The sequence below is a fragment of the Euprymna scolopes genome, unplaced genomic scaffold, assembly GCF_053919585.1.
Source record: "Euprymna scolopes isolate OS-2025 unplaced genomic scaffold, ASM5391958v1 sca352, whole genome shotgun sequence".
Taxonomy (NCBI): domain Eukaryota; kingdom Metazoa; phylum Mollusca; class Cephalopoda; order Sepiida; family Sepiolidae; genus Euprymna; species Euprymna scolopes.
Window position 1 is genome coordinate 1 of NW_027633383.1, and position 20,959 is coordinate 20,959.

At 35.6% G+C, this 20,959-nt stretch overlaps 1 protein-coding gene across 2 annotated transcripts in view; it reads left to right on the plus strand.

Annotated features, from left to right (window-relative positions):
- Positions 1-1,524: 1,524 nt before the first annotated feature.
- The window catches only part of LOC145274345 (organic cation transporter-like protein), a 44,544-nt gene continuing 25,109 nt past the window's right edge, over positions 1,525-20,959 (plus strand). The window contains exon 1 of one of the 2 annotated variants that reach the window (XM_080127421.1): positions 1,525-1,631. The gene's annotated coding sequence lies outside the window, so the exon portion shown is untranslated. Of the gene's footprint in view, positions 1,632-6,764; positions 6,947-20,959 lie in introns of those variants that run through there. The other variant, XM_080127420.1, reaches the window with a different exon arrangement.

Consider the following 20,959-nt stretch of genomic DNA (forward strand, 5'->3'; position numbering starts at 1 on the left):
CTACTGTACACTCTTAACCCTTATTCTCGAGTGGTCTCTGGGCCTTGATAAGTGGTGATTCCTATGTAAAAAAAAACAAAAACATTTAAGCAAGACATAGCAGAAAGTCTAGACAGTAAAGAAGGGCATAAAAGGAGAAAATCGATGCTTTCCTACCAAGATTATTACTAAGTTATAAAACAATTCCGCATGCAGGTAGGCCAGAAAGTCCATCTGCCTTAATGGACAGACAATTAAGGTCCCCTTTGACTATGTCATATGCGACAAATCAAAAGATGTGGTACAAAAGAAATAGGAATATGGAAGCCGAGACAACAGAATTTATTATGCAGAAAGGACATAATACTGCAATATATTAAATAAAGAAAATGAGAAGTGTTCTAGCTCATGCGGATCAAATAAGATCCCAAAGAAAACAATCGGATGAGGAAATGCCTTCAGAGCTGCCCATTATTGACGTAACAGAAGAGTTTATGCAGAATGAGATTGCGGAGGAAGAAGTAGAGAGGGACGAGGTAGAAGAAAAAGAAGTAGAATGGGACAAGGACGAAGAGGAAGATCAGAATATGCAGGAGGAACACTACGATTATAGGGAAAGACGTGATAGATCCAGATCCAGATCCCCAAGAAAAAGGAGAGAGATAAAGGAAGATGTTCAGGAGGGCACGAGAAGAAGTACAACAAGTACTTACGGCATAAAGCCCCTCCGTTATAGGGAGATGTAGTGATACGCAAATTAAGTATAATTTACATATGAGCAGATAGCTCATGTTTATAAACTGACACCAACTAGAACAGGTGGTTGTTGAACGCTTGCTTAGCGTTATACACAACATATCAATGTGTTTGTTGAAAAGTGCATGTACTTTCATGCACTTCCGTTTGTTTAAAATCTGCTTGTTTTGTTTGATTATGAAACTGCTATATATCCGTTTTCAACTAAAAAATATTTTTAATGCACAGATATGAAGCAGTCATCATAATGTACTGATTAGTGCCCCCTTACTGACTGATGTGGCCACACACTGACCAGACAGCTGGCATGGCGCATTGATGCTATAAGTCTCTTAAGGAACTAATTACCCCTATTGGGAACTAGCCAACAGCAAGCAGAGGAGCTGAAGCCACCAAAGAAGAGATAACTCTCTCCTTTCACTATCCTTTCACATTCTTTGTTGGTCAAAGTTTTAAAGTCTGCAAACGAAAATGGAAGGTGGTGTTTAACTTTATATCTAATGACTAATCTGATATTTATTTCAATTTATAAGGCTTTGCGTTACCCTAACCCTAGCCTCTGCTACTTAATGGACTACTCTGATCCTCTGTTCCTCTCGTCAGTCATGCCAGTAATTTATAAATCATAAATATAAAAAAGAGGTTATAATAAATATTTTATTAGATTTTTGCCCAGACGCAAATACATATTCTGTCACCTCTAGTCCATGATACAAAAAAAAAAGAAAAGAAAATCAAGGTTTAAACAATTAAATCTTGTTATAGCGTTTTATTATGATTGCAAATAATTTTTACATAGTAGTTCTTGGTATTCTATCACATCAAACTACGTCCCTCGATCAGAGCATTGATAAAGCAAATGAGCAATAGGAGAAACCCATTATTTCCATTTTCAAGTAAGTCTGTTTGTCTAACTCTCTAACTATATATATATATATAAAGTGAGAATGTGTGTGTATGTGTGTGTTTATAAGGACAACTCTAAACCTATATACTCAATGAATTTTTGATCAACAAACTTGAAATTTGGTATATAGCATAGTTAGACATGTGGATGAATTTTTAATCGGTTTTCATCTGGAAAAAAGGCTTGCTAAGGGGTCAAAATTGCAAAATTATTATGTGGGGGTCATCGGATTTTCATCTGTTCATCAACTGTTTCGTGAATGTGCATGCATGAATGGGTCACATGACCGATTCATTATGTTAAAAATAAGTAAGTTTGAAAACACTTTTAAGATCCTGTCAAGCTAATGGTTAAAAAAACCTCATAATACTCGCATGCACATGTCTCAGCTTCTTCCCGTTTCTTTTTTTTTCCTTAATTTTTCAAAGGAATTTTAAGTTACATTTATTACCTATGATATTTTTGTTTATAAAAAATAAGAATTCTGCATTAATTAAAATATAATTATGCATATTTTACGTATATTTTATGACTGGGCAGTCTGCTAGTATATATATATATATATATATATATATATATATATATATATATATATATATATATAACTACTTCATTTACTCATATAAAATTAATATACGAAAGTATAAATTTATGGATAAACTTTAAGTATTTACTTCAAAAGTGCTCAATACGTAGGTAGAGCTAGTTAGTTAGTTATAAAATATATATGGCGATTAAGCTACACTGAATATTCAGCATTTCATCCACTCTAGGATTCTTCAGGTGCATAAGCCTGAAGAATCCTAGAGTGGATGCTTAATCGTCATATATATTTTATAACTAACTATATATATATATATATATATATATATATATATATATATATATATATATATATATATATATATATATATATAAACCAACACTAGCAGAAATAATAATAATAATAATAATAACAACAATTATAATAATAATAACAAACCAACCCCGGACAAGAACAACCATACCATAAATAAAAATACTAATAACGAACAAGATAAATGCAACTGTAGACACCGCACACTTTGCCCAGTTCAAAATAAATGTCTAACAAAAAGCGTAGTTTATCAAGCAACAATATTCGCGAAAGAAAACACGAATAACAAGAAATATTACATAGGCACGACTTCCTTAGATTTCAAAACCCGATACTATGACCACAAAAGTACATTCAAAAATAAAAAAACACCGTATAAAAACAACACTAGCGAATAAATACTGGGAACTCAAAGAAAGCGGACATTCGCCGGTAGTCGAATGGAAAATAATAAGATAAGCTACCATGTGCAGACATTTAGACTACCCATGTAAATTATGCCTTCATGAAAAATTTGCTATCCTGTACTTTAAAGAACCCCAAAATCTATTAAATTGTAGACGAGAAATAGCAAACAACTGTGTTCACAAAATAAAACTTACTCTAAGATAGCGATACAAAATAGCTTTAAAACTAACAAAAACAACAGAAAACAAACAAATAAATAAATTAAATAAACATGAATATACATAAACGATCACACATATATGTATATATATATATATTTATGTATGTATGTGTGCATGTATGTGTGTACACATATGTATATTTATATATATATATATAAAAAAAAGAAAGAAAGAAAGGAGGAAAATCGTCTGCTTTAAACCACTAACCTAGTTCTAAAACAGATCCTTTGTTCGATAAAATGCATGCCCATTAGCTGATAGGAAGGGGCGCGGTGGATACTAGAAAGCTGATTGGCTAACTAAAATCCTCAACATATATAAAAACGAGAAACAACCTCAGAATTCACGCATAAGCCTGACGAATCCTATAGTGGATGAAACGCCGAATATTCAGTGTAGCTTAATCGCCATATATATTTTATAAATTACTATATATATATATATATATATATATATATATATATATATATCAGGTTATGGGTATTCAAGAGTGATAACTAATGAATTTAATGAGGTTATTAAAAGTGGTCAATAAAGGAAGAACAAAGAAGAGCAAGATATATATATCTACATGGTCGCGACAGTGAACATGCTAATGTTTCGGACAAATGGTTGGTTAAAACCAGAGGTCCTCGTCAGGCAACTTAATAATTAGTTGCTTTCCACAGAACAAGCCAGTCATCAAAACATATATATATATATATATATATATATATATATATATATATATATATATATATATATAATAAAATAAAATAAAAGACCAAGAGAGTACAACAAAACAATTAAAAAATTACATAACTTCTTCAATAACTTTGGCCTTTCTATAATTATCGAACCAAACAAAAAAGCTTCAAATTTTCTAGATGTTACACTTAATCTTAACACCGAAACTCATAGTCTCTATCATAAACCTAATCTTACGCTTTTATACGTCCATAAATCTTCTAACAATCCCAACTCAATTATAAAATCTATAGTACCATCCGTCTCTAGAAGAATTTCTGCTCTTTCTGCTGATAAAAAAACTTTTAATCAAAATGCTACTTTCTTCAATAATGCCTTATGGAACTCAGGACACAAGGAAAAGAGTAAATGCAACAATTATGCTCCTCCTGCTGGCCGCCTTAAATCTGTAATCACGCACAATATGACTCGTAAGAAACCAGTTCAAATAACAAGATCTGCCGCTATCAATAATAATGAACCAGTCTACATATATAATCCAAACCAAAATACTAATCGCAATACCTCTAACCCACCCAGTCGCATTAGGAGAAAGAAAAATATTTGGTTTAATCCTCCATTTAGCCTAAATGTCAAAACTAATATACCTAAGGAATTCTTCAACGTTGTACAAAACTCTTTCAAATACCCACACAGATATAGTTCTATTTTCAATAAAAATTCAAGCAGGATTTCTTATTCAACGATGCCTAATTTTGCACAAAGAATCTTAACATCTAATAAAAAAAAATTAAATCAGCCCCAAAAAATCCCTTTCCCAATTAAACCCAAAACTAACTGTAATTGTAATAACAAACATCTTTGCCCACTCAATAATGATTGCATCCATAACGATGTTATATATTCTTGCATAATTACTGAGCTCCCACGCAATCCTCCCATAACAGACACTAATATTTCGTCTTCAAGTTATCCTTCGTCCCATCCTCCATCTGATATAGTTACTAATCCAATACACCACTCGAGCAGCCCCTCCATCTACAATCATACAACTAGTAATAATAATAATAATAATAATAATAATAATAATGAGAATAATAATATTTCTCCTAACAGCCATCCTAACACTAACAACACTCATTATCCCCTCCAAAATAGTCCTCATACAGACATTGTCCGACCATTTGTTGAACACTATGAACAAAATTCAAACCATTTAACTAATACAAATCAGCAAATTAATATTAATACCAGACCTCGAGCTTTTAATAAAATACATATATCGGCGCTATTTCAACATTAATTAAGAAAAGAATATCAAACCACATTTCTTCTTTTAACAACCATAATTCTAATAATAACCAAGGAACTTCTCTAACCACTTTAATTAAAAAACTTAATTCTAACAATACCCCCTTCTCAATCAAATGGACTATCATAAAAAAAGTTAAGTCTTATACTCCAGGCTCTAAGTCATGTCGCCTCTGCACAACCGAAGCTATAACTATAATTACTTCCCTTCAAAGTAACAATATAATAAATTCTAAAAATGAACTGATCTCTTTCTGTAAACATAAGTCCAAATTTAATTATTGGCAATTTTGAAATTACATAGTTATTACTTTTACCTTTTATATAGATATATCATTTTTTCTTTAACTTTATCGTTTTTTCTACATACTTCTTAATACTTTATAATTTAATAATCCTTTATTTTAATTCTTTATTTCTTTTTTGCATGGCCGGTTTTTTTATCTGCAATTCCTGCTTTATTCTTTAAACTTTCCTATTTATTTAATATATCAATCTACCTACACTTTCATATCTTGTATGTATATTTACTTATATTTTACTATATGCATTTACTTACTTTCTTTCTTGCTTTTTCCTGAATTTGCAGATACCGGCCATCCTCTCCCCTTAAATAATTTTTATTTTTTTACTTTTTATATTTTATTTTTTATTTATTTATTTATTGTTTATTTATTATTTATTTATTTTCTATTTATTTATTATTTATTTATTTATTTCTGTGGATCTATATTAAAAAAACCTTGTTAAACTTTGTGACATATTTCCATTCTATGGAGGTCAGGCGCAAACGAACACCCCATAATTTACTATACCATATTTCTTCAAACTGAAACATAATTATCAAAGTATACTTATGCAGATAGATATGAAAAGTCTTTATTAAAGTTTGTGCCTATTTCCATTCTATGGAGGCCAGGCGTGAACGCAGACCCCACGATTTTATTATACCATCCCTATTTAAGTTAAAACATACTTATCAAAGTATTATTATGTACATCTATATCTAAAACACTTGTAAACGTTTTTTTTTAATTTTTAAATTTTTTATTTCCATACTTTGTGGACCAGGCGTGTACGCAGACCCCACAATTTTAATGAATCATCATTATGCCAGATCAAACATACCCATTCGTGTGTCTCGATACATCTTCTATCATTATATGGGATCAGTTTTCTATAATAGTCAACCATATAGGAGCCTATTCGTGACCAGACACACACACACGCGTTCAGCTTTATATTATATATATATATATATATATATATATATATATATATATATATATATATAATATAAAGCTGAATGTTTGTGTGTGTGTGTATGTGTGTGTAAGTTGAACTACTACATTTTACCATCATAGCTACTACTACTACTACTACTACTACTACTAATTCAAGTAGTAGTTCAAGTAGTATTAGTAGCCATGCCAAAAGAGTGAGTGTTTATGCATGTGTTATTGACAACAGCGGTTGATGAGTTCTCAGAAGTAGTTGTAATAGTAATAGTACAAGTAGTATTAGTAGCTATGATGACGAAATGTAGTGGCAATACTATTACTACTAGTAGTAGTAGTTCAAGCAGTATTAATAGGCACAAAGATAGAGTGGGTGTTTATGCATGAGTTCCCAGATATCAATATCACTAAGGACAGATGTTATTTCACATAAAGAGTTTGATACCGTCTTGCTTCGAACATGTCCTAGTGTACATCGTTGGTTGCAAAGTATTTTTGGGCTTTACAACTTAACCAGTTGTTCTGCAGAGAAAATTCAAAGTGAGAACACCCAGTTTCACACCACAACACACTCAGCCACCCTGTGAGATATATTTTGTATTTTGTATTATGTTTCTAACAATTGCTAATTTATTAATTATTATTTCTAATGAAGCATGAGATGAACACATTTGTCAACATCTTGCGTGATTTATTGAAACTACTTTATTGATGATGATGGGAGTAGGAGATTACAGACTCACATTAAGTAGAGAGTGTTAATAAGATGTCCTTTTTACTGTTGAAGGGTCACCACTTATCAAATCCAAGAGCCTCTCAAGGATAGAGTTAATGAGACAGAATGATTCTAAGCCAAAAGATGAGGATCACTAAAGTCGACGCAAATCTGGGAATGCTCAGATGTAAACAGTCAAGTACTCCTTGTTGTTGGCGACGTAAATAAATTATGTCGTTGGCCATGAATGCGAATTGTTTCTATTAGCAATTATCTCTCATGTCAGCATGTTCGGTGCTTCTATTATTCTTATTTTTGTCTTTCATTGATGTTGTCCCTGCTTTTTGTTTCTGTTCATTTCTTGCGATTTAAAGGCCCCTAGTTCATTCGGAATATAACATCTATGACGAATAAAGTATATGCTAATTCCCAATTTGTCAAAAGTTAAACTGTGGCATAATTAAAATCATAGCCTTCTTAGCCAAAAGAAAAGTCCAAGTTGCCCTCAATGAATGTACACCCAAACAACATGATATTGATGCAGGGGTACCCCAGGGGTCGATCCTTGAACCTTTTTTATTTCTGACATTCATAAAGGACCTCTCTGATGAAATTGTATTTGAGATATTTGCTGATGACACGCTGTCTATAATAGACATGAGGGAAAAACAAATGTACACCATCTATCCAAAACAATGACAGATATTCCAAAGTAGTGGAACGAGGCCGTAAATGGATGTTAACATTTAATGCTACTAAAACTCAGATTCTTTTCTTTAACATTTACAAGAAACCTTCTTAACCACCAATTACCATGGCTAATAACACCCTACATGAGAGATCATCGTTCAAACTCCTCGGCTTAACATTCACAAGCAACATGAATTGGAATAAATATATTGAGGACATTGCCAAGGCTGCTGTAAAGAAGGTAGGCTCTCTCTAGAAAATTAATTGCACCAGAGAATATCCTCTATCTCTTTAAAGCCACCAGTTACTAATTCATGGAGTATTGTGGTCATATCTGGGCTGGTGCATTTACCACTAGTCTCTCCGTTTTAGACAGGAGCTAAAAAAATCTCCAAACTAATAAGTCCTACACTATCGGTCAAGCCTTGTCCCATCACCATAATGTTGCATCCCTGGGTCTGTTTTACAAGTATTTTAATGGAATGTGCTCTGATGAATTCATAGCATTTGTGCTCGACGTACATACTCTTGACTAACCCGGCAAACAACAAATCTCACCCTTTCATTGTTGTTGTTGCGGGGCCGAATGTCGGTGACAATCGACCCTTCAACTAAAAGACAACACCGGCAAGAAAAATACGAAAAACGACAATGGCAAAGAAGAGATGACAAATGCAATGGGTATCCGTCGTGAACGAATATAAATCCGTTCAGGTTTATTTTCGTAAAGAAACTAATTGGTGGTAGAAGGTCTTAGTCCGAGGGTTGGAATTCAGCTGGTATTTGAACTGGCAGGCTATGAGGTCGTCGCTAGTGACTACAGGAAACGCATGCTGGCTTGAGAAGCTAGACTGCTGAAAATCGTGCGCGTGGACGGCGAGTGGTCGATGGAGCTGCTACTGGATTCGGCTGTTGTCGGGGAGGTAATCAAAACGGTTCCGCGTGGACATGACTGCTGCTGCTCCTAAGTTGAGTCAGGTCACTGACAGCCCAACCTCACCATGTGGCGATCTAGCTGCGACTGACCGCTTGTTGAAAAAAAAACGCTGTATTTATACTCGTCCGGCAGACGTAGTTGTAGACACTGAGGCTTTGCAGCATTAGTCATCGTTTTTCATTCTTGGTTTGTGTTTGTTTTTGTGTCTTTAAAGTGCTGTAGGGAGTCATCTGTTTGGGGTTTATATACATGTGTCATATCAAAATAAAGCTGGGAAAGTTGTAGATATTATTCTAGTAGGAATTGTGCTATTCAGACTTCTGCAGGATAATTTTTCGTGTTGAAGTACTTGTTGAAAGGGCTGTGGTTTTTACGTTTTGAATGGGGATCCTTTTTGATGAGCATTTTTTTGGGTGGAAACCACAACAAGGTCTCTAGATACTGGAAAGCCTTTTATTCTAATATTTTCTTTGCACGGACTCTTAGACTTGAAAATTCCCTCCCCTATTTCTTGCTTCCCTGACTGTACTAACATGCAGAAGGTTAAATGTAATATGAACAAACATCTCGCAACTCAACTCCTCACAGACATGATCCCAATTAGTAGTCCCACACCTCCAAGCGGCAACACATCTTGTTTATGACGAAAAAAGTAATTTTTTAACAATTTAAAATAAACAGTTTGTTGAATAGGTGAAAAAAAAATCTTATTTTTGTAATCATTGTAGTGAACGAAAAAGAATAAATTCATGTTTTTTTAGATGAAAATAAAAATGAATAAAAGACAACTGTTGAAGACAACTGTTGTAATATGGTAACGTTACGTGGCATTACGCTTTATCGCATGTAGAATGCAGAACTTTCTCTTTTTCACATCCCTTTATGTAATGTTTCGTGGCGTTACAATTTACTTTAGTAATTCATAAAAATAAAACTGGAAATAAATAAAAATCCGGGTCAGCTTTTTTCTTTTTTTGAACATAATACGTTTGTTACCATTTTTCTTTCTCCCCGTCTAATTGTCAGCTTAAATGTCACTTGCTGCTACATCTCCATTTCATCTGGCAAACATTTCTCTTTCTTCCGACTGTACACTGGCCACAGTCAGCCCATTCTAACCTTCATTTTATACATCCATCTCCTTTAGCGTCAACTTTATTCCTCCCCGACCACGTGGTGTCCTTTTTTGTCTTTTTCTTTAGATGCACTTGCCAATTTGCATATGTGTTCAAACGCTGCTCCTGCTGCTAATAAAATCGCTTGTCATCCATCCTTCAGCTGCTGCTGATATTTTCATACGCGCTCGTATGTGCTTTGTTACAAATATTTTTGATATAAAAGAGAGTATGATTTTAAAAAATTGGAAGGTTCTACTTATAGACACTAGTGATAGGAATTAACCAATCAAATGGAGCTGTGTTCTGCGAACAACCAATCCAAAACCGGAATTGCTCCATAAAAATATTGGATCTTTTAGAATTTCCACACATAATTCTTCATATCCACACAAGAAAGATCTTTGCTCTTTGTCAAAAAAAAAAAGTTCAAGACTTATATAGATTAGCTACCCACCAAAAACTCTTTATCATCTCCAGGACTTATACAGATTAGCAACCCACTGAAAACTTTTTTCATCTCGAGGACTTATACAGATTGGCTACCCATCGGAAATGCTTCTGAAATTAAACATGGCTTTTAATTAAAAAACGATCCTAGGTAAATAAAGTATAAGTTCATTCGTCGTTTGTCTCAATGAAACTGTAGCAAAAGTAATGTTTTAGCTGTTATATTTAATGAAAACGTTTGTTGAATAATGAAATGAATGTTGTACATTTTTGTGAGTCATCGCAGAAATTGATTATGATAAATGAAGATAAAAGGAAAAACAAAACATGGGTGATCAATATTAAATTTCCATCACAAGTTCATCATACAGGTTTTTCTTTTTTTTGCTTTTACTCACGTTCACCCCTAACAAGGCAGATCGTCACTTAGACATAAGGGACTACTAATTGGGACTATGCCTAGGAAAGATTAACAAGATGTTGGTTTACATTACATTTAAACTTCTGCATATCAGTACAGTCAGGGAAGTAGGTAGCAGGAAGTGAATTCCAAAGTCTAGCTGTTCGAGAGAAGAAACTATTTGAGTAGAAAACTTTCTGGCATTTGGGAACCTCAACAGTGAAGGGGTGTGATTTTGTTGCTAAGTGGGTTTGTCGGGGATATGTATGTCGAGGGGACACAAATGCAATGAGTTCATCAGAGTACATTCCATTAAAATACTTGTAAAACAGGCACAGGGATGCAGCATTTTGGCAATGACACAGGGGTTGGAGCTGTTGACAAATTGGGACCTATTAGATTGAAGACTCTTTTTTTGGACCCTATCCAAGAGGGAGAGACTAGTAGTAGATGCACCAGCCCAGTTGTGGTAACAATACTCCATACATTGGCGAATGATGGCCTTATAGAGGTACAAGATACTCTCAGGTGTAAGTAGTCTTCTAGCACAATAGAGGGTGCTCACTTCCTTGCAGCAGCCTTTGCAATGTCTTCAATGTATTTGTTCCAGTTCATATTTCCTTTGAATGTTAAGCTGAGGAGTTGGAAGGAAGAATTCTCAGGTAAAGAGTTATTTTTATTTGACATGGATTGATCGGTGGTTGGAGAGGCATATTGAAATTGTTAAAGGAGAGCAGCTTAGTTTTACTAGCATAAAATGTTACCATATGTTTATGTTCCCATTCAACTACGGCCTGGAGGTCATTTTCTAAGAATCCAGCCATTGTCTTAAATTTGTGTACATCTGTTCTTTCCTCATGCATGTCATAGAGTGTGGTATCATCAGCACATATACCCATCTCAGACACAATATTATTGGGGAGGTCATTAATAAATATCAGGAAAAATAGTGGTCCAAGGATCGACTCCTGAGACACTCCCACATTAATGTTATGCTGCTTGGATGAACGTCCATCAATGACAACCAGTGTCATAGTAACATATATTGAGTGAGTTTCTAACAGTATTTTGTATAATTTTCTAGTTTTAACTCGTTTTCCCAAACTTACCGTGTTCAACTACTCGTCACCATTTTTTCAACTATATCGATAAACACTGTATGATTTTTTAACACGTTTTAAAGCGAGTAAAACCACTAAAAACTTTTGCATATAGGTAGAAGAGTAACTTGTCTTGCCTTTGATAACATCTATTTGTTATATATTTGATTTTTGACCATTTTTTCGAATCTATGTGTATAGTAACACAAAACCAGATTCTGTATAGTTTGAATATCATGTTAATTACTCGTTTCGGTACTTGTACAGTTTAATAAAGGCATTAAAAATGAAAATATCGAAAACAAAAGGTTATATTGTACGTACCCGTTATGGAATGAAGTTCTCAAAAAAAAAAAATTCACTTAATTTGATCAAGTGGGTTTTTTTTTTTTTTTTTTTTACAGCGAAAAATCAATTTGTTATGATACCGATCAAAAGGTAGACATGTTTCGATTTTTAGGAAGAAAAGCTATTATTTAACATGGGGAGGGGGTTGTCGCTTCAGGCCTAGTTATCTCCCTGTGATGTGTTCGAAAAATCGAAACATGGCTACCTTGAGCACGCTGTAACCCCCACCCCCCAAAAAAAACAAAAAACTAATCGATCAAATGAATTGAAAAATTTTTTTGAGAACTTCAGTCCAAAACGAATATGTGCAATATAACTTTTTTTTCTCTCGATATTTTCATTTTTTAATGTCTTGATTAAACTGTACAAGTACCCTGGTTTTTTTTTTTTTTACACGGTGGTCACCACTTATCAAGGCCCGGAAGTCACTCAGGAATAAGGGTTATTGCAAGTACATTACGTTAGTGTGGAGATTTGATGAAGTGTTTACTTAAGGGGGCAGTTCATTAGGAATTTGTTAACGTTGGACTTGAAGACATCCAGGTTGTAGTCAGGTGGGAAGCAGGCAGACGGAACAGAGTTTCACAGGCGTGCAGTTCTAAGAAAGAAGCTGTGTTCATGGAATCCACGTTTTGATTTAGGCACAGATAAAGAGTGGGGGAAATTTTTCACAGTGGATTCAGCTAGACGGGTGTTTTTTCGTGAAAGATTGGCGAGGGGGGACCAGAGATTGGAGTTCAGACGAGCACCTGCCATGGAAATAACGATAAAACAAGGATAGGCTCGCAATGTCTCTTCTGTGGGAGAGAGGTTGCAGGGTAGAGAAAAGGGCATCCCCCACTAAGCAACGAAGTCTATTTTGTACTCTGCCAGCAGTATTCCATCCTTGGACGTACTTGGCTTTTATATAGATAGAGAATTGCATCAGTAGTGAGATATCTTCTGGAGCGGTAGAAGGATCCCACCATCGTTCCAGCGACCTTGGCAACAGTTTCTGTACAATCAACCATCGTATCTATTTAATCTATTTCACTCTCCGATTTTAAAAGATTTACGAATGTTATTATTTAGAAAGTCAATCTTATTATAGGGAGGGATTTTTTAAAAACTATTTGAACTTTATAATACATTAGAACTTTAATATAAACATTTCTTATTCATTTTACCGCTTTATCTGAGTCAAATAAAGTCAGTTTTTATTTTGAAAAATTTTTGATTTTACGTATCTAAAACGAAAAATTGCCAACAAATTTTATTGTTAAAAAAAATGAACCGCTAAAAGGCATTTTGGTGCTTGTTAAAATGGACTCGACAGATCGAATTGTTAAATATGTGGTTTTGAGCAAAACCGACAGTACTTACTTAACTGTCATTTTGAAAATTACAAAATCTATCCAAAAATTATGAAAATTCCTTGAATAGAACAACTGCTCTTGTGTTTTTATTAAAAAAAAAAGAAGTTTATTGCTATAAATTACATATGTTAGAAGCCATTTAAGTGACGAAAGGGAAGATAAGTATGTCCCCTTTATTTGCAATCTTCAAGGTGTTCACATCGAAGGAAACTGCAATTTCACCCAATTTTCCGTAAAAATTACTTTCAACTATAACTAATTTTTTACTCGATGAATTTTCATAAATTTCGAATTTATTACTATTATCGACATGACTGTTATTTTTTGCTTAAAACCACATTTTTTGCTTAAAACCACATTTTTTGCTTAAAACCACATTTTTTGCTTAAAACCACAAATCGATCTGTTGACTCTATCTTAATAAACACTGGCCTTTTTTTAGTTTAGGGTGGCAAAATAAGGACATAACTTATCTCAATTTATTATTTTATATTCTCTAATTATTTTAACAAAACTTTTAGGGTCATGAATATTAAGCTGAGGCGTTTGAAGGAAGAATTGTCAGGTTGAGAGTTATTTGTCATGGATATCGGTGGTTGAAGAGGTGTCTTGCAATTGTTAAAGGAGACTATTATTTTAGATTTATGTACATCTGTTCTTCCCTCATGCCTATCATAGAGTGTTGTATTATCAGCAAATATACCCATCTCAGACACAATATTATCAAAGAGGTTGTTAATGAATAACAGGAATAATAGGGGTTCAAGGATCGACCACTAAGGCACTCCTGTTTGATCATATTGTCTAAGAAGGATCTAATTATATTTAGTATTTGTCCAGTAAACTACACTAGACTATTTTAAAAATAAATAACAAGCATGCCTTTAATTTCACGTATGTTCTATCTGATGCCTGAATGTATTTAGGGAATAACAAACTATCAGAATGGCTGTATTTCTGCAGTATTATTTATTTCTATTTATAATATATTCAATTTAGAATGTTCAAATAAATTAATGAACATGATACTAAAAATGGCATAGTAATCTGATGCCTAGGCTTTTTGTAAGTAACATTTTTTAATCAACTCTTTAAATATGGTTTTTATCTATGAAATGAAACAGAAAATCAATAAATAAATTTCATCAACTGTTTTTGTCAGGCGTTTCAGATCCTCATTAGATAATTCTATGATTAGCGAATCATCCTATCCACCCACCCAGGCCAACTTATTTTGTAATTACTTTTAACATGAGACTCTGGCTATATTGAACAGCAAAGTATCTAATTTAGGATTTAGCATTAAGCCACCATTTACTCTTAATAACTGTTCCCACGAGAGACCACCAAAGAAGTAGTTCTAGCTTTTTCTGGAAGTCATGCATTTCCGTTAAGAAGGTATTTAACCTCCAATACCAAGCTAGTTGCGGTCCATCCCCTAAATTTAAATGAGCCATGATGAATTAGTGTCATAACTAGTGATACAAGAAATACAATAGAAAATCTACATCACTCTTCTCACTAATATCCTGTTGTAGTAAACACTTACGCAGGAAGGCGTACCAGAATTTCATGTCCACATTTCATGTCTTGGGTGATAAAAACAGAACTTGTCAAAAAGATTGTATAAAACCATTAGATTATCAAACCTGTTCTCACACCTATTTCATCTTTGAACTCCATACACCCTGTATATCTTTGGATCAAGGATGAGATCCCAAATCACTCCTTAAATTTATTAACTCCAAACCACCAGAAAAAAGAACCCTTCATTTTGTTTTTTCTCATCAGCGAGCCACAAAGCACTTGGTTAGGAATTTTCTCTGTGATTAAAACATGTTATCAATTTGCATACTAGAAACAACACAGTAAATGTTTCGCTGTTTTCAGTAATTTCTCCAAAGATATCCAAAGATACTTGACATTTTGTCTAAATGTATCGACAGTGGTGGCTCGTGCATGGAGCTGTGGGACTGCAGCACCCCAAGTTATTTCTACACAATATTAATGATAAAATTAAAAATAATGCGTTTGTTTTTTTATTATCATTATTTTATTTTTTTTCTATGTGTACATTATAAAATCATTAAGTTTAATGTCGGTATCTCCAAATTCATATAAAAACAAAAATAAAACTGGCTTGGAGCTGTGAAATTCACAGTTACACTTTCTTAATGAAATTCTCTTGTGCGCATGCGCGCTTTAGACGCTTTAGATAGCCGATGAAAGGCGCTTGAGGAACTGTTGCTTGTAGAGGACTAGGACATATAAATCCTAATCCCGTTACAAAATAAAATAATGAAATGAATGGAATGAAGGAAACAATAACTCAATTGCGGGATGAAATAAACATGTTGTTTATTTTCTGTTGAAAATAAAAATGGTTTAGGTGTAACACGTGTTCATTCAGGCGTTGACGACTACATGCGTGAAAAAGAAAGAAATAAAGTCGAGGGCGAGAAATGGCCGTCCCGCACGTAGAAAGGAAAATAGAAAGGGAGTGTTGCCTCAGCAAAACCGTGCGTTCATGATAGCAGTCGTCCACGTGGAGAAGTCTTCAAACCAAGAGCTATGGACGCCGAACTTGCCTGGTTGATGAACCAAGGCAAAAAAGGAAGAAAAAAGAGGAAATTGAATAGTGTTGTGAACTTTTATATCGGGGTGAGTGTTCTGACTGCGCATGTCTAGAATTCCTTTCAGGGGAAGTGAGGTTTCACATGTTTTTTTTTTTGTTTTTTTTACATGGAGTTCACCACTTATCAAGGCCCAATGGCCACTCAGGGATAAGGGTTATTGTGTGTACAGTAATCAAAGGGATAGTGTAGCAATAGTATTGGAGAATTGGTAAGGTGTCATTACTTAGGGGGGGGGCGGTTCATCAGGAATTTGTTTGTGTTGGACTTGAAGACATCCAGGTTGAAGTCGGGAGGAAAACAGGCAAGTGGAACAGAGTTCCACAGGTGTGCCGTTCTAAGAAAGAAGCTTTGTTCATGGTATCTACGTTTTGATTTAGGCACAGATAGGGAGTGGGGAAAATTATTGACGGTGGTTTCAGCTAGTCGGGTGTTTTTTGAGAAAGATTGGCGAGGGGGGACCAGAGAATGGAGCTCAGACGAGCACCTGCCATGGAAATAACGATAAAACAATGACAGGCTCGCTACGTCTCTTCTGTGGGAAAGAGGTTGCATGGTAGAGAAAAGGGCATCCCCCACCAAGCCATGGAGTCTATTTTGTACTCCGTCAAGGCAGGATAGGCTGTTTTTTGCAGCCCCCGCCCAGGTGTGGCAGAAGTACTCCATCTTTGGACGTACTTGGCTCTTATATAGATAGAGAATTGCATCATTAGTGAGATATCTTCTGGAGCGGTAGAAGGATCCCACCATTTTCCCAGTGACCTTGGCCACAGACTTGATGTATGTGTTCCATTTCAGATCAGGTATAAAGGTCAAACCCAGGAGCTTATCAAATCCTTGGGCCTCCCTTAGACGAGAGCCATCCATTTCAATTGATGCCAGATGGGGAGCAGAGCGTTTATGATGTAGAGATAGGAGCTTGGTCTTAGATGCATTAAAGGTAACCAGCCACCTCTTTCCCCACTGTACCACATGCTCAAGATCAGAGGAGAGAGAATCAGAGAGAACATCATCATTTACGGCCTTTGATGTGTTGCCATAGATGGTCGTGTCATCAGCATAGATGTCAACGAAAGATTTTAGTATGTGTTTTGGGAGATCATTGATGTAGATCAGGAAGAGAGTTGGGCCCAGTATGGACCCCTGAGGGACTCCAGCATTAATACTGTGGGCCTCTAATTTCTGCCCATCAACCACTACCTATCAGATAGAAATGATTTAATGATAGAGAAAACATTTCCAGTGATACCGTAGCTGGAAATCTTGTGTAGTAGGCCTTTATGCCAAACCTTATCGAAGGCTTTTGATATGTCAAGAGCAATTGCCCTAGAAATGAAGCCTTTGTCGAGAGATTCGCTAATCCTATGAGATATAACCGTTAGCACATCTGCGGTAGATCTAGCAGAGCGGAAACCATATTGCGTGTTGCTAAGAAGGTTATTTCTGCTGAGGTGGTTGACTACTTCTCTATTTAATATGGATTCCAGCAACTTACTCATGACACACAGGAGACTTATTGGTCTGTACTGAGAGGGGGATGACTTATCACCTGAATTCTTAAATACAGGGCATACTGATGAGGTTTTCCAAGGTGTTGGAAAGCACTTCTCCTTAAGGCAACGCTTAAACAGTTTGGAAAGTATGGGAGCAAGTTCTGGTTGTAATTTTTTTAACACTATAATTGGAATACCGTCGGGACCAGTTGCTTTACTGGAGTCAAGGTTCTTGATTAGCTTGGCAACCTCACGCACAGATATTTGTATGTTGCATAGCGAGTTGACTGCTATAGGAGGGAATATGGGGAGTTGATGGCCTTCGTCACACAGGATAGAATTTGCCGCAAAGTTTTTGGCAAATAGTTTGGCCTTGTCGGATGCTGTCGAGATGACCTCTGGTCCATTGATAATGGTTGGGATAGAGCGCACGTTTCTATTCAAGATCCTATTTGCTATTTGCCAGAACTGGTGGGAACCAAGCCGCTGCTCAGCTACTTTGGATTTAACGGACTGAGTATATAGCTCTCTTGCATGTTTTATTACTCTTTTACAATGGTTGCTGGCGGTTCTGAAAGCAGCTTTAGTTTCAGTGCATCTATTACATTGGTAGCTATGGAAAAAGTGATTTCTGTGTGCGATGGCAGCAGCACATTCTGGGGAGAACCATGGCTGGCTGTTAGGTTTTTGTTGGAATTTTTTGGATGGTATGAATTGGCCTATGCCTACAAGTAACAATTCGGTCAGATCTGATACTATAGAGGACACATCCTTTTTAAACATGGAATGGAGAGGGAGATCAGATATGAATGTACGGAAGCTATCCCAGTCCGCCATAGAGTATCGGTATGCAGTACGGTGGAGAGGTACGTCAGTAGATTTATTATATTTCATGTTTATCTTAAGTGATATAACGCAGTGGTCGGAGGATCCCAGAGGAGATAGAACGGAACATGAGCATTGCTCAGGGGAAGTGGATAGAAAAAGGTTTAGGAGGCTTGCGAACTGACCGGTACTATCGGGCACACGATGGGTTCGCGGACAATCTGAGTGAGGTCATAGGCAATGGCAAAATCATGACAGAACCTCCCCTCCTCATCAGTATTATTTGAGTGGCTCAGCCATTCCACATTATGGACATTGAAGTCACCGCAAATGTGAATTTTAGCCGAGGGATGAGAAGACAGGATGTGGTCAATTTTTTCTGATATACTCTTAAAGACAGTAACTCCACTGTTGTGGGGGCGATAGAGGGCAAATATAAATGCAGTGGTGTAAGCAAGTGCAACCCGGAAGCACATATAAGGTAGATTAGGGTCTTCTCTTGAGATATCCCTGCCACATGGGAAGCCATCTTTAATGTAGGCACATATTCCATGCCCGTGGCGATCTTGAGGGTCAGATTTAGATGTTAGGTTAGAGTATCCTTTAATTATGAACTCATCTAGGGAGGTGGTCAGCCCTATTCCAGTTTCGCTTAGAAAGAATATGTCAGGTTTCGTCTCCTGTAATTGGGTTTCAACCTCTGGAAGGTTAGAACGTAGACCCCTGATGTTGGAGAAGGAGATATGGTAGTAGGGGTCTACGTAGGAGGATGGGGTTCTAGGTTTATTCGTGTTTTCTTTTTTGAGATATTTCATGTTGAGGATTTTGGGGTTTGTGGAACAGGTCAGCATACTTGTTTAGAGCAGAACAGAGAGGGAAAGTAAGAGAGGAAAGACAGGAAATTTTTTTTTTTTTTTTTTTTGTAGCACATGATAAGGTAAAGCCGTAACAATTACCCACTAGTATGGCATCGAGAGGCCCCACCAGAGACTACTGCATGGTCCAGAATCCATTCACCAAATGGCAATACAGCAGCCCCAGTACTTTGCACCTGCTGATAGGACAGCCTCCTTAGTGGTTATTCCAAGGTTCGGGTCCCTGACTATCAGGCGGTTAACGTCAGCCCAGATGAAAACATTTACCTCCAGCACCCTTACTAGTGACATGGCCGCAAGGATAGACATAGAGACAGAAAATTTCCGACATCTCAGACTACTATTCACGAAGTACTACCAACCTGGGAAGCAGCTTTTTCTTCCCCCTTTGTCAGAAACATCACTCATTAGAAATGAGGACTGAGGGATAAAAAAGGAGAAGCGAGGGTTACAGGAGCTGCCGATAACACATCCACTGCATTATCTACTCTCCATTAAAAAAAAAAAAAAACGGTAAGAGGGACTTATTTATATCTACTTAGTAGAAGTCTTTTGCCCATTCCCAGTTTAGAATAGAATTTGACGATAGTCTCCCCTCCCATATTAATCCATGGAAGTTTTTTTATTTTTTATTTTTTTGCGCTTTTGGTTCCTTCAAGATTAAACTGATAATTACGTTTCAATAATGCAACTTCTGAGGTCAGTTTATGTTTTTAGATTGGGGGCACCTTATTTAAAGGCTAGTTTAGGATAATACCAGACGTATTTAACAAAAAAAGTTTAAAACACGAGTAATAAGACATGATAGATAATGTTAAGGAGTTTCAATTTTTAGTAAGACTGCAATAAGAGAACAAAGACAAATAAATAAATTATATATAATACACAAAAATTGGCAAAATTAAGACAGGATACATTTCAACAGTTATGGATAAAGTTTTTAACTTAGCTATGAAGGCACCGACTCTTTCTCCCGAGGTCATCTTGAAAACTGACTAGTAGCTAGCACGCTTGGGGTGTTCTGGTACTTAAGAGATGTGGTGGGGTGGGCGTGGGGGTTAAATGCTTTTAACTTTTTTTTTTTTTCATTATTTTATTTATTTATTTATTCTTGCTTTTGGTTTGGTTCCTTGTGATAGAACCTTCGAGATTAAACTTATAATTACGTTTCAATAATGCATGTGTGCGTACTTGTACGCGTATGTGTGCGTACATGTATGTGTGTGTGTGTGTGTATCAGGATGTGTATATGCGTGCGTGTGTGTGCGTATGTGCGTGCGTACATGTGGGTGTGTATATGTGAGGAAAAACATGTTCGAACACGCTTGTCGTAGCTCCGCGTCATGAAATTCGTTGTTTGCTTAGAGTGTGCGCCTGTATAGATATGATAACATTATTATTGAAAAAACAACAACAAAAAAAAAAAAAAAAAAAGGAGATTCATATACAATTTTTTAAAACTATTATTAAAATCTGCATATAACGTGTTCTTGCACATAAAATATTGTGCTTTTTCTTTTCTTTTTTAAATACGCACCGCACACTTTTAGCGTTGCGTTCGTTGCACCTTGCGATTTAATTCGGTAGCAGACGGAAATATATAATATGCAGAAACTGTTTTTTTGTTTTTAAATTTTATTTTATTAAAAGTATTCGGGGA